The sequence below is a fragment of the Eulemur rufifrons genome, chromosome 4, assembly GCF_041146395.1.
Source record: "Eulemur rufifrons isolate Redbay chromosome 4, OSU_ERuf_1, whole genome shotgun sequence".
Classification (NCBI taxonomy): domain Eukaryota; kingdom Metazoa; phylum Chordata; class Mammalia; order Primates; family Lemuridae; genus Eulemur; species Eulemur rufifrons.
The window spans coordinates 65,451,045-65,466,390 of NC_090986.1; the positions used below are offsets into that span (position 1 = coordinate 65,451,045).

At 33.7% G+C, this 15,346-nt stretch overlaps 1 long non-coding RNA gene across 1 annotated transcript in view; it reads left to right on the forward strand.

Annotated features, from left to right (window-relative positions):
- The first annotated feature begins 2,342 nt into the window (after window positions 1-2,342).
- Window positions 2,343-15,346, forward strand: part of LOC138382717 (uncharacterized) — a 48,077-nt gene continuing 35,073 nt past the window's right edge. The window contains exons 1-2 of the long non-coding RNA XR_011233470.1: window positions 2,343-2,562; window positions 8,601-8,695. This is a non-coding gene — a long non-coding RNA (uncharacterized lncRNA). The remainder of the gene's footprint in view (window positions 2,563-8,600; window positions 8,696-15,346) is intronic.

The following is a 15,346-nucleotide window of genomic DNA, read 5'->3' on the forward strand; positions in this document are numbered from 1 at the left end:
GGGAAAATGCATTTACATGCTTAGCACAATGCCTAACATAGTAGGTCTTCAATAAATGTTATTCTTTATCAACATCATCACTTAGAATTCTTTTGACAGAGTATATCTAAAAGGACACTAGATCAAAAATTCTACAGTGAGGAAATCAGGTTGCGTTATTTACCTATGCATGAAGTTCTACTACAATCTTGCAAATAAGTTCCCCAAATATACCACTTATCCAGACTTTGCCTAGCTGAGTACATTATATTTTTAAAGTACAAGGATTTGTGATTATCTCTGGAAGGTAGAAATTTGGATGGTTCTTACTTTCTTTATATATTTTAGATTGCCCTGGGGTCTTTTTTGAACTATAATAATCAGAAAGAGCAATAAAACTATTCCATTTCCATGTATTAAATGAAATGGTAAAATAAATTAACATCCTTATTCACCTAACAGGAATCATTACTCATATTTGGCTAAAATCATTTGTCAGGCTGATTTATTATTTTAAGGGGCCCTTGAATAAGAATGCTAACCCCTAATGGCACTAACTCTAGTAAGATTTTTTTAAACACCCATTAAAGAAGCCATTCAAAGGTATGTTAATGACTGACTCACAATAGCAAACATTGTTGAAATGCCTTTAATACATAGGCTCATTTACATCCTTACAACAACCCAATGAGGTACTAATGTTAGTTGTTTTAATAAAGGTCTGACAGATAAAGTAACTCACCCAAGATCACACAGCAAGTAAGTAGCAGAGCTGGGATTCAAACCCAGGCAGTTTGGTTCCAGAGTCCACCCACTTAAGCAGTGCACAAAAGTACCACAGAGACTTAAGACAAATACACTGCTGTGCCATGTTATGTCTTGATCTCAAGTTGCTAAAATCCATTTCTTTTCCAGTGTACCTCAACAATGCAAACCATGCTACCCTTCTCCCATTTCCTTACTATTTTTTTCTTTTCTTTTTGCTTCTTCATCCCTCAGTACAGCCACCATTTCCTTACTTATTAATACTTCAGGCACTTTCATATCCATTGTCTTATTTAACCTTCACAAGGAAGGTGTTAAAATACAACTTTATCATTTATTGTCCTATCACAGCACCCAGTTTTTGCCTAGACACAGGTTTGCCTAGAACTTGTGCTTCCACTTACCAGTATAAGAACTTTAAGACAGGTTTCTTAATCTGAGCCTCAGGTGTCCTCATCTGTAAAATGAAGATAATACCTACTTCATAGGGTTGTTGTAGGCAATAAACACGATTAGTCCATGAAGCATTTATTTAGCACAGTGCCCGGAACACAGTACAGTCAATACGAGGTAGCCGTTGTTTGTTATTATTAATAGTTTATCAATGTGTCGCACAAGGGAAACCCGTCTTTGCTGGATTTAGTTCACTTACCACACCATTTAAAAAAAAAAAAAACCCACCGTACGTGACACCCAAAGACTGCCCATTCCTATCTCCAAAACCGAGCAGAAAGTTTAAAGATAAGACGGTAAGAGAAACTAGATTTGATGAAAGCGCCTTCGCAACAGGCAGCCTAGGACAGGGAAGAAATGCTCCAGCAAACTTAAGTAATCATTAACTCTAGGCAGGCGCGCACACACTCACACGCACGAATATCTGACGAGAAAGCAGGAAAAGAAACCACGCCTCCTGTGTGTGCTCAGGTTGGATCGTAGAGCGTGGAAGAAAATGGCCCAGGCTGCAGAATCTGACAGATGTGGACTAGTCCATTGCCTTGCTACCTGTACTGCCTTAGGCAAATTACTTAACGTCTCTGAGACTTGGTTTCCTGGTCTTCAAACTGAGAATAATAGTCGTTCCTACCTCGTAAAGTTGTTCTCGGGCTTAAGAGCGAAAGCTCCCGTAAAGCGTTGGCGAACCGCAAGAGTTTTACGCGCTGGTGGGGCTGTTTTAAGTACACGTGTCTCACAGACACATTCCGTCGTTGGAAACTTAAGACACTGGCTGTAAGACGTTTTCCTTTTCGCCGCGGCGGGGCCCTTATTTGTTCACCTCCAAAAGTATACTAAATGCCTAGCGACTGTTAGGTATCTGTGCACTCTCGGGCCCACAGCGTGTACGGTCACTCCACCTCCGCGGCTATGCAAAGGCGCTACACGCACGCGCAAGAAAAAAGGCAAGCGGACTGAGACCGAAGAGGTGAAGGGAGAGCCGCGAACAGCGATGATTCTGCGCATGTGCAAGGCATGGGCCGAGGGGTGGGGGAGGAATTGGAGTTTGCGCCTGCGCAAAAGTGTCAGGAAAGCAGGAGAAGGGAGGTTAAGAGGCGGTATTGACAGCTGCGGCGGCAGCCCGCGTTCCCGGCATGCCCTGGGGCGGCGGGGTTGGCTCTAACGAATTTGAATGAGGAGCCTCAGCGCTTTCGGCGCCATTTTCGAGTGATGCCTGATCTCATCAATCTAGCGGGAGAGACGGGATAACCTGTCCGAGAGTACAGTGCCACTAGGACTCCGCCAGAAAAAATCACTAAAAAATTCGCCAAAAATCGCTTGGACCAAAGGGCAGTCGGCGGTGCTTCGCCAAGGTTGGCGCAGTCGGTAAGACCCTGAAGAAGTAGCAGAGCGGGACTCGGGAGATGGCAGTGGTGGGACCCGCAGGCGGTGGAGGTGCAGGGAGTCGGCTCTGGGTCTGCCCTCACTTTAATCGCGAAAAATCCCAGGAAATAGGGGTAGGGGTAACTTGGGCGTCTGCGAGTGGGCAGCGGTGGGCGGAATGTGGCGGGAGCGCTGAGAGACAGGGCTGTGGGGGGAGGGGAGCTGTAGTTTGAGCGGGACGCGGACCGGCTCCGGCGGAGCAGCCGCCGCCCAGCGGATCTGTCAGCAAGACCCCCCGCCCGGGGCCGGGGACAGCGCGCAGCCGGGTCTCCGCAGGCCGCGAATCTTGACAGGAGGAGGGGGCGCGCGCTCTTCTCCCATATCCGAGCCGAGCTGCCTTTCTTCGCAGTTTTCCCTGTTGGCTGATGGCCGTCTTCACATGACAAGAAACTTAAGGTCGACGGGAAATTCAGGACCTGGAGTTATGGGTCCCTCCGGTCGGTTGTGGCGGACAGTGTACCCCTCGCCCGGCACCCAGCCATCTATATTGTCGTCTTTTGACACTAAAGCGTGAGGTGTCCTAGGAATGAGAGGTTCCCAAACCCTCGCCGCCCTCCCCACTGCGCGCCTCGGTCCCAGTGAGGTCTTTTTAGGTAGGGTCGTATTGACCGCGTCTGACGCTTCCAAGATGGGGCAGGGGCAGGCTTTTGAGGTTGTAACGGGCTCTGAGGAAAGATGCTGGACTTTCACTTCTTACTGGGGATTTTTGTCATTTGCTCTTGCAGCGTTGCCCTTTCTCAAGGGGGAGGGGTGTTCTTGAGTGAGATGAAAGATGGGGCTTCGAGCTAGCGATTTCCTTCTCCTGGCTATTTCCTCCGAGTCGCACTTTTCTTAGGAGACTTTTTCCTTCTCCAGTCTTTGAAACATCTCTCAAGGAAAAAAGCAATCTGTGAAACTGTTGACGTTTCCTCCCGAAAAGTCTATACCCAAACAAAGTAACGGTAATTTGCAGTCACCTTTTTTTGGGAACTCTCGACGCTGAGGCAGAGGGGAGAGGATGCATTAATTGTCTTTCCCTTTAGTGATTTTTTTTTCTTAACTAGTAGTTCTATCAGTTCTCACTCGACAGCTCTTCAGTGATGTGAGCCAGTAACTGCTTTAACTTTAGGTAATACTTTGTGGCCTTTGTAAAAAATCCGCATTAAAGGCACACTAGATCTTAAGTCCTTTTCCGCGCTGAAGGCACCACTAGATTAACTCTTTGCTGGTGTGATGTTTTGCGTGTGGAGCGCACGGCTCCGAGTTGCAGATATTCTGGAGATGCTTTTTGCAGCAGCTGTTCAATTGTTCGCAAAGAGGAATATCGCTTCCTGGGAATCGCAGTGACACCCGTTTTAAGGACTGCCTGCCTGCATTGTTTTTCCGCCTACAATTGATATAAGGATTGATTGATTTCTTATATTTCTATGAAGATCTGGGGGACCCGCCCTCACTTAGAATCTTTCTGGGAGGAGAATAGGCGAGCGCAATGTGATGTTTTTCAAATTGTGTCTAACGGAGCTTCCAAAACACTGGACTTGTTACCCCCTGATTGGCTGGAAGGAAGCGGGACTGGGGGGTTTGAATGTTGAACGCTAGATTATAATTCTCGACTTTCCGAAAAATTATACTTTTAGTCAGAGAACCACGGAAATAGTTATGAAACGTTAAGACGGGAGTTTAAAAAAAAAAGTTGGTGTTTAATAGTTTTTTTCCTCCCATAAAGGACTTTCAGGTGGGTCTGAAATGTATATTAAAAGCAAAACTGAAGAGGTTGTTTTTGCAAAATTCTATTTCAGCTGGCTGTAATTACAAGACTTTTATATATTTGACCCTGTTCTGTATTGGTCAAAAACTGATTGAAGTTTTTTTCTTTTGATAGGAATTTTTTTTATCTCAAACTACATTTATTTGTTGGATGCAGATTACGGGAGAATTGTTTCTTTTATTTTGATAAAAAGAAACATTAATTTTCTTAATGTTAACAAATGATCTTTCCCATATTTTCCATAAAAATTTAATGTATTTTTTAAACTTTTAACACCTAATTTAAAATATATAGATTTTGCTGATTCAGTCATTGCAGTGAACTTAAAACTTTATTATACAAGACATTTAATTTCTTAATTTAGACAGTACAATAGGTAAGTAAGCGCAGGTGCGTATATATGGTTTCATTCCTTTGATAAATTTATTATGAAGAAATATGTCATATACAACAGTGTGGGTGCGTTGTGTTTTATTTGGTTTTTAGGTGGTTTTGTTTAATGTTGCTTAAGACGGCCGTCAATATATTTCTATTTATTACCAAGCTTGTCACTCCATTAATTGCATCTTGATAAAAGGCGGGTGTGGTTTTCAAAGAAAAGCCATAAACTCACTGATAAACAGATAGCTTTATATGCTTTAAGAAGAATAGTTTCATTTAATAGAAGTTTATATTGCTTTTTCAATGTAGTTGAAATTTTGAAACTTATAGTTTGTATTTTTACATTAAGTCCAAAATGCATTGTTAGAAAATTTTCAAATGAAAAATCTTAATGACTTTTTACAGGTCTCTGTAGGGCTGTAAATATAATTTATTTTAAATAGTGGAATAGCTGAGTTTATAATTCATACTATTTTGTATTGCTTTCATAACATGAATTGTGATCACACAAACCCATGTTCATTTCCTTTTTTCAAATCTGTGTATTTTGGACCAGCTCATGAAAATTTCATAAAAGGTGTAGTTATCCTCTTTATAAAATTTGATCTAATGAAATTGTAGATCTCATTTCTATTTTAAATGTAACTATACCTAAAGTACCAGAACTAGTGGGTTTTGCTTTTTACTGTTGATTTTTGTTTTTGGTTTTGTATTTTAATTTTCATTCAAATTATGTGACTCGGAGAATTTTGGGGGCAGTGGGGGCAGGCTTTAAATTCTACCAGTCTGGTTAAGTTTCACCATACTTTTTTAGCACTTTGGTTTATAGAATTTTTTTGTGTGTTTTGGGAATGTGAGTAAAGGATTGTTTTTGTTTAATAAGCCATTTTTAAAAGAAAGATTTCTTTATTTAAAATATTTTACTTAAAGCTTGAGAACACACTAGCGCCTAAATAAAATCCACAGCATTAAAAATATTTTCCCTTTTGTGTGATGCTACATAAGAGGAAGATTTTGGTTTTGTCAGCATATAAGTTCCAACGGATGTATATTTTTTAATGTTTATATGCACGTATCCATATTTTTCTGTAGAAATTGACAGTTGTAATTTATTTTATATTGTAAAGACTAGAAAAGTCATTTATTATCACAGGAAAACAATGGTGGGGTATAGTGTGGCTACGGTAGCTCACCTCTTTTTGAAGCTATATTTACATACTGTGGGGAGAAAGAATGAAAGAAGGTAAGGTATCAGTCTTCCTGGTAGCATTGATTTTCATTTTGTTTGCCCTTCATACTATTTTTAAAAAGCCAAGTGAAAGTGCAATAACAGACTTTTTTTTTAATGCTGTTTACTTGTGTTAGTTGTACATTTACAAAATGTAGCCTCAGGTGTTTGTATATAACAGTGCATTTTTTTTCTAATCAGATTTAATACCAGTTTTAATGTTTATCAAGAACTACAGCTAAGGATGAAAATTTCAAAGTAGCTTCCATATTCTGGATCCCTTGTTTCATCATGATTCGTGTACTACATTTTTGTTTTGTGGAGACGTGTATATTTTTGTTTGTTTATTTATTAGTATGTAGTAACTATTCAGAATGTCAGGGAATACTTCAGTCCAGAAATATTGGTCAGTTGATCTGGCTTACAAAATGAAAAAAAATCCTAGAGACTATATTAGATATTTTTTCTACCTGATACGTTAGCATTCTTCAACTAAAAAATCAAGTAGATTATAAATTTATACAGTTTTTTAAAATTATCCTATAAAAATTTGTCTCTCTTTAAAATATTACTTACCTAAAATTGCCTCTTCTCTTTTTTTTTCTTTTGCCTAATGAAACTTAATAATCCCATTGATTTCTTTTTAACCCCTTTTTAGAAGAAACAGATATTGGTCTGATTATAACTAGAAAACACATCTTAGAAAGAATCGTCCTATTAGAGTGTACATGTAGTTTTGTGGGGGTTTTGGTTTTTTTTTCAATTCAGCAAACTTAGAAAATTGTGTGCCAGGCAACTAATTCTGGCACATAATTAGAACTCAAAGTATGACTTGCTAAAATTTTGTATCTCCAAATCTTGTAAGACCAAAGGAAATCAGTAATAAAGTACCACTTTATTTCAAATAAGCGTTGAAAATGAGATTAAGCATTTAAATTTTAGAAGTGACAGTATTAGAACTTTAAATTGATTGTCTTAATAAGAGTAACAATATCAATTTTAGAACATCACATTACTAATATGTGTTTATATATTTATCTGATTATTTGCATGTACAAATGACTGTAGATCCTTCATATAAATATTGTTTTCTAGTTAGGGAACTATTTTTTTTTTTTTTTTTTTTTTTGGCCTGGAGTTTTGGGGTTTTTTGGTGGTTATTTTGGTCTGTATTACAGATGCTTTAAAGGCTCTTCCTTTTAGAAAGACAAGTTTCAAATACTGGAATTGATATTAAATATATATACTTGAATTTTATTCTTAATATTTATTTAAAATTATAGGAAGTTTAATATACTTTTGTTTAATCCTGCCTTATTTCACCAAATAATATTTGCACTGAAAGACTTATGGTGGTTTCTAAGTATAAATAATAAGCTAGATTTTAGATTTGAGTTTTACTATTTGAAAGTTTTTTAATAACGTCATTTTTTATCATGCATATTGGTTTAATATTTACTGTATTTATGTCCAAACCTCTTTTACTTCTTATAATCTAGTATTTTTTGTCTCCCTACTATTTAAAAACTTAACATTTGGCATGTTAAGTGTTTTACTATTTTCCTTCTCTGATTTCTAAACTTAAGATACCTTAACTTTCAGAGTGCTCAAATGTAGAAAACTATATCTTTTGAGGAAGACTATATAGAAATTATTTTACTGTTTTAAAACGTTGTGATATTTGGATTGGTATTTATGAGTTATGTGTGATTGTGTGGTTTTTGTTATTAAACAATCAAATATTTGGTGGCAGAAGAATAAAGGTTTTTTTGTTTGTTTTCATCTTTAATTTTCCTAAGCCATTCTTAAATAAAAGTGGGCAGCTCATTCAGATCATTATGATTCATATGTAGTACATTATAAACCTTTGATAATTTAATATTTTTATATAGTTGATTCGTACATTAAATCATTAAGATTCAGAAAGGTGAAACAAATGAAAAAGCCACTTTAATACATTCAGTTATATCCTACCTCTACTTGGAAACATGAAAAAATTATTTGGTCCAATAGTGGTCCATTTATTACTTGTAAGCATTTTAATTTATTCAAAAAATAAGTTCCACATTTTGATCTGTTAGAACTGTAATGTATTAAAATATTTGGAAATGTTGATATTATTCACTCAGGCTTGGCAAAAAGACTAAAGGTGAAAATAATAGTAATTTCTGTCATCATTAAAATGTTTGATATCTTGAGGAGAAAGTTAAATGTTGTCCCCAGTAATCTTAAACTGTGTGTATTTTATGAATTTTAGAAGCACAACTATATTTCTGATATTTTCCTTATGAAATCCCCTTCTACCAGTCCTCTAACAGCTAGCTACCTACATACACGTGTACTCATCCATAGTCCTTTGAAAATGAATGCCCTCGAGAGAAATGAAAGCAGAAACATATTAATATGATTTGTTTGAAGAGACTTCAGATGATAAAGCATATCACAGGTGTTTCTAATCAAGTTATTTCTCTTTTTAAAACATTTTTAAGTTAGGGCTTCTTTGAACACTGGCGAGATTGGGGTCATTTTGAAGACCTTCTATGTTCAGGGATCATCTATGAAACTACAAGAGATGAAAATCTGTTGAGTGTCTTCTTGCTATAATACATGACATTTTTATTGCAGGTTTTGACCTTTAGGAGAAAGCCAATTCTGGAGAACAACCTAACTTCTTTGATTGAATACTCACATAATATGCTGGAACATGATAGGAGATTAAGGTATACTAATGAATTTTAAAAGCATATAATTTTATATCTTTGCAATATAATTGGACTGGACAATTGGTAAAGCTGAAACTTTCAGACAAACTAAAATCAATAAATAATTAACAGAAATCATCCTGTCAAGTGGCCAAAGCTGAGTTGTATTGCTTATTAAAACTCCAGATTTTATTTTATACAGTTAATGTTGTCATTATCTAGTATTAGGTCCAACTCCAACTGAATTTATTTATTCCAAAAATAAGTATATATAGTATTTTTTTTTTATTTCCTTAAGGTTGTTATAACAGTGTACTAAGTAAAAGAATTAAATAGTAGACTTTTCATCTTATAAAATGGAGGTTTTAAATCAAATGGAATTTGGTATTTGGCTATTTGACAGCGAGAGTAGTAGGTAGAGCCTGCAAAATTCGATAAGATTAATGAAACTATTTTAAGACAATTTAAAGTATTCCAAGTACTATCCTAACCAAAAGTGGCAATGTGGTTGAAACTGAAAAACCCACTTTCTTAAACAGAAACTACTAGTATCTTACTCATGGGTATTATGAGTAAAATATTTAAGTTGTTAATATCAAAAGTTGCAAATTCTAAAAATAAAATTATAGAATGCCTAAACTTCAGTGACTTTTGCTGTCTTTAACCTCCAAAATACTTTATCACAGAGCCACTTTTCTGGCATATTTATCTTCTTTGATTTTTATAGTTTTAGTTGGAAATTTCACATAGTATTTAACAACGCAATTTTTGTTTTCTAAATGTTGATCTGGTATTGTAAAAATGAATTTATTGAAGAGTATTACTAAATTTTACTTGACTAATTCTTTTATAGTAAAGTATTAATCTCATGGTAAAGTATTAACCATAATATATTTTTTTAAATCTATTTGATAAAGTGAGGTTTACAAAATTTACTACAATTGAAAAAATTTTTTTCACCTAAAAATGTTTACTTTATATATTTAAGATATAGGAAATCCTAAAGGTCTGTTTTCATGAGAAAAGTGTAATTTAGTCTTAAGAGTGAAGTGTAATTATCATCATGATCATAGAACTGCTTTTACTTTAAACAATGTAAAATCTCTTAAATTCTCAGATGTTTTTAATAATTTTGAATGTTAAGATATATATGTGTATATATATATTTTAAAATATTTTAAACTGAAATTTGGTATTTCTGTATTATGGGATATTAAATAGGTAATCGAAGAATGTGAATCTAACAACAGTTGAAATTATATAAAATGTTAAAATTTAATGGGAATCAGAGTTTAATATGGGAGGAAGTTCAGGTAGTTTTATATTGGTGTCATTGGTGCTTGTTTGAGATAAATACAAGGTATAGAATGTCTTTCTAACTTTGATTTGAGAATGTAATGGAAAAGCAGCTTAATTTGAATAGGATGAAAATGCATAACACTTTTTCCCCTACTGATTTAACCAGGATTTTTCAGGTTAGAAAACAGTAAGATGAAAAATGAAAAACGTGGTTTACCTGAGTGTCTGGGGGGAAAAAAATCCAGGTTCAGTTTATCACTTTCAATCCAGCTATCTGTAGACACAGCCTTAATGAGTTAAATGGGGGAAAAGAGACAGCATTTGAGTTTATATTGTAAATAAAGATGTAAATCTACAAAGTTGTTCCTAATTTAGAAAGTTTATGATCTGTGATTTTCAAAGGTGTTAAAACTTACTGGTTGGACACAAATATGTAACATCATGTAATTGTCCCCTCTATAGTTATATACTAGATTATAAACGTCTAAAAATTTAGCTTAGTAAATATCTTAAAAATCAGTACGTATATTAATAGTTTTCTAGTATTTGGTCAATTATTACAGGGTGAAAACCTTTAAGCTAATTAGTACTATGTATTATTTTAGGAGGCAGATTAATAACGGCTTCTACTGCTATGTATGATTGGCTGTCTTTTAACTACCTCTTAAAAGGCATTCTGTAAAGATTTTGACTATTTTAAATTTACAATATTTTACAAATTTAAATATTTAGATATTTATATCTAACACCCTTGATAGGTAGATCATTGTGCAGAAGTTGCAGGGAGAGATTTATTTTAATTTTTATCTTTTTTCAGTGATTTGTATCTTATTTGTGTAAATGCATTATCAAAGTTAAATAACATTCACTTTCAGGAAAAATTCTTAATTATCCCTAAAATACAGTTGTACTGTCACTGTTCCTGTCTAACTGAAATGGTTGTTTTTAGGGTAGAAAGAATGTGTGATTAAACTAGAATAGAGGTACCTTAACATATCTACATATGAAGGAACTTAAAATTATTCATTATGTGTCAGTGGTGTATAATGCTAGTTTATAAGAACTACGTATATTTTAAGCAGTTTGTCAGCTATGACAATTTAATAGAGGTTTTATAGTATTGCTGAGGGTTTGTTAAATAAGATACAATTAACTTAATAAAATTTTTAAATGTTTATTGAAGAAATTTTGTGCATATGTGTGTTTTGTTTTTATTTGAAATAGCAAATAACATCCTTAATCTATTTATATTGTTTCTCTAATGTAGCAGAATTAAATTTTCTGGCAAGCATTTTTCAAAGGGCTATATTTAATAAATGTGAGCATTTTTAATTTTTATTAAATAAATTTTGAGGTGGAATTTCTTTCCGTAGCACCACAAACTACACTTTTGATATTCCATTAACATATATTATCTGGTTTTACTTTGCTATTTTCATGGTTAGAGTCACTTGGAGGAAAAACATGCAGCCTGTTTCAAATGTGGTGAGACTGATTAATCCCATTGGTTAATAGTTTATTAATCCATTACTATTTCTAAATGTCTTAATTTTTAAAAATCTTTTAGTATTTGCTGTTAGTCTTTTTTATTGTATAGCTTTCATGATAAATATATTTAAAGTTATCTTGTTATCTGTTATCTTCAGAATTATTTATTTTTATTATTAACATTTGTTCCTCATTGAACTAAGTACAAAAATTACTTTTTCAATTTTGATTAAAATAAGAAATTGGGGTTTTCTTTTTTTTTGATAAAATATCTGAGTTTAAAATATTGCTACTATTTCATAGTTTTATTTAAAAAATCTCAAACCTAGCCTTCTTTACTAAATATTATTAAACTTAGCCAATTCTATTCTGTGTATGGGTTTTTCTTTTTAATAATTTATAGATGTCCAAATTTTTCTGACTTTTTATATCTTTTTGAATCAAAAATTGCTTAGGTGCTGAAAGATGAGTTGCATTTAAAGTTGTAAGTCTATAAATAGCATCACATTACATTTAAAGGTAATTTAATAATAAATATTTCTATTTCTGCTACTCATCAATTGATATTATTTGCTTACTAGGTTTTTAGCTTTGTATTGCACATTTAAAGTAGGTAAATTGCACATAGAAATATTTTTAATAGCTGAGATTTTTGCAAAAATGTTACAAACTACAATAATTTCTTTGCTAATAGTGCCTGAAGTCAAACATGTAGTGATTAGATATGGGGTACCTGGGGGCCAGGGGCCTTTTGTAAGCAAAATAAAGTGTCATTTCTTGACTGGAGTTTGACACTTTCTTATTTTCCAGGAGGATAAGTAGGGAAGATACTCTCATTATGAATTCATCCTAACACTGGTTAAAACTCTTCAGAGAATTTTGATAATTGAGCAGTTCAATCTAATAACCTAAAGATTACTACGTGTCATTAATTATTTTCCTTAGATACATTATAGGCTCTCTTTCTAATCAAAATGCCAATTTTGTCTTCTCTCCCTACCCCACTTTTTAAAGAAAAATTCCTTCCTAAATAATTTTGTCATACAGTGATATAGGCAGACCTGGTAGGTAGGTTGGGCTGAACATTTTTCCTCTGTGTGTTAGTTGCATATGCTTTTCTCAGCTTGCTGTTTAAGAAGCAGCAGCAGCAGTGAATAAACAAGTTATCACCACAGTCCTTGTTCTTATCCCTTACAGCTGGGAGCAGAGGCTGGGAGATCGCTGCTGCTTGTCAGCTGTTGTACAGAACATCAATATACAATAATGGTGGCCAAAGGAGCCTGCACCCATGAGTTTTTACAGACCAGGTGGGAAAGGCCCAAGTATCAGTGTAGTATATATACAGTACGGAAAATATGTTCTTTGATAGAAAGATATTTTCTTCCCAGTGCAACATAAAGAGAACAGTAGATGCTTGTAGCTCTTAGACTCTATTATTTTTTACTATTTACTCTGGTTTTAGTTTATTTAAATTTTATTCAGTTAATTCCATCTGTTAGAATAGAAAACTGTCTTGCTTCCGGAAGTATGTGTGGTGTGTTTTGTGTTTTTCATTTTTAAGCTGGTAGACTGGAAGAAATTATTAATAATTAGTTGCTGATACCACAAGTTAGGTAATATATTGAGGAAAGAAAAGAAAAGTTGGCTATGGCCACACAGGAGTGTTTCTTTCACTTTTGGGCCATGTTCTGAGCCCATATTGTCTTTGTTTTATTTCCCTGTCTAAACAAGGCCAAATTCTTACTTATTTCACTATAACAAAAAACAAAAGAAAGCAATGTTCTATATTATTTAGTGTTGTAAATAACTAAAAACAAAGCAGATCACATATTAAAATTTGTATCTATTTTTTCTCACTATTTATTATTTCTATGATTTACTATATAAGAAGTTCAAATTATTCTAAATTTTTTTGGAAATAGGGCTTTGTAATTTGAAATAATATAGAAAAATGTTCTTTATTTTTACTATTTGAATTTGCACAGATTTGTATAACCTAAATAATTGATATAATTTTCTTCTCTTTTATATTTAAATAATTGCAATAGGTTATAGTTACAGGGAAGTAAATTTTGGATTTCTGTTAAAGTTCTGATTTCATTTGTAGAATTCTTGGTGGGAAACTACAAATGACATTTTGTTTTATTGTATAAGCCTAAAGTCCCATTGAAGTCTAATATTTGCAATAGCATTCAAATACTATTTTAAAAGGTAACCATAGTTTCTTGTCATCTTCATTAAAATCACTCCTGATCATTCCCACTCTTAATGTTTTCCTTCACCAATCACAATAAACTCAGAATATTAGTTCCCTAGTAATATTACTTAAAAAAAAACAAAAAACCTTTGTCATAGTATGTGCTTAGTTATCTGAAATAATAAAGGAGCCCATAACCTGTTCTGGCATTGTGAAGTCAAGCATATTCAACCATAAATTGAGATAACTTTTTTGTTGTTGTTGGCTAATACTAGAGTGTTTTTTAATATGTTGATGTAACTTAACAAATAACATTAATTACTGTTATAAAAAGTGAGTTACATAATCCTTTCTGTTAAAAACACCTTGTTTTTTACCATTAATTACTGCTTAGTGTCTGTGGACCACCTGTGTTAGAATAACCTAGAATAAAACATTTTTTCAGACATGCTAAATCAGAATCTTTGGAGCTAAGACTCAGGAATAGGCGTTTTTTACAAGCTCTAAAAGATTGTTTTTAGGAGCACTACATGTGAGAAGCACTGCCCAAAATGAAATTGGGGAGGGAGGATGTTCATACCAATAAACCGTTTACCTTTCCTGCATTTTTTTCCTCTTTGAGCATCTTGGATCTAAGCTTACTATTTAATTAGGAATCTTATCATTTCTGTGACAACAGTTCTAGATTAAATCTTGGTATTTCCTCAATCGTATGAGGAGCTATAATTTTGTGCAAGTGCCTTGAGGCAAATTTTAGTCTATTCTATTTGTTTGGACATTTAGTATGCATATGTTAGACCTACACTTAATGAAAACAGAAGAGATTAATCACCTACGAATTTTTTAAATTTTCGTCTAGACAGTGGATGTTTTTCTTAAATATACTTCCAAATGTTGGAGAAAATATAAAAAGGGGAAATTTTCATATGCTGCTTGTGGGAGCATTTAGCAATATCCTAGTAAAACTGAAGATACAACAGGCTTGAACCCAACAATTTCATTTGTAGATGCTCTAGATAAACTTAGATGTGTAAAAAAGTCATTTATTTTTAATCGGAAAAAATTGAAAGCATTGTAAATGTTAAGCAACGGAATAATGACAAATTGTGACATAGTTATATGATGAACTATAGCTATTATAATGAGAGCTGAGTGTATCATCATGGGTAAATATTCTACTTCAGCAAACAAAAACAAGTTGCAGACAGGTTATAATCAATATAACATTTATATAAAAGATACATATGGTATGAAACTATTTATATAAAGTTTGAAAGCAATGACGTATTAATGTCTTGAATTTGTAGTAAAAAATGAATAGGAAATAAATGTCAAATTCAAAATTGTGATTGCATTTTAGGCGAGTGGAATAGAATCAGGGTATGGCACACAAGGGACTTTAAACTATATGTGTAATTGTTTTTCTTTAAAATAAATAAAGGAAAACAAGCATGGCAGAATATTAGAATTCAGAAGAGCTGGATTGAGGGTGCAGGGATAGGATGTGGAGATTGATTTTGGTGGTCTCTTGATTTTTCTATGGATTTTGAAACGAATGATTTTGAAATTTAAAAAATGTACTGTTCTTTTTTGTGATAAAGATATTCTACAACAAAATGTACACTTGGAGTGCTCCATTAGAGAGCATAGATGGGTTTGTTGTATTCTTTCTATTCTGTATCCTC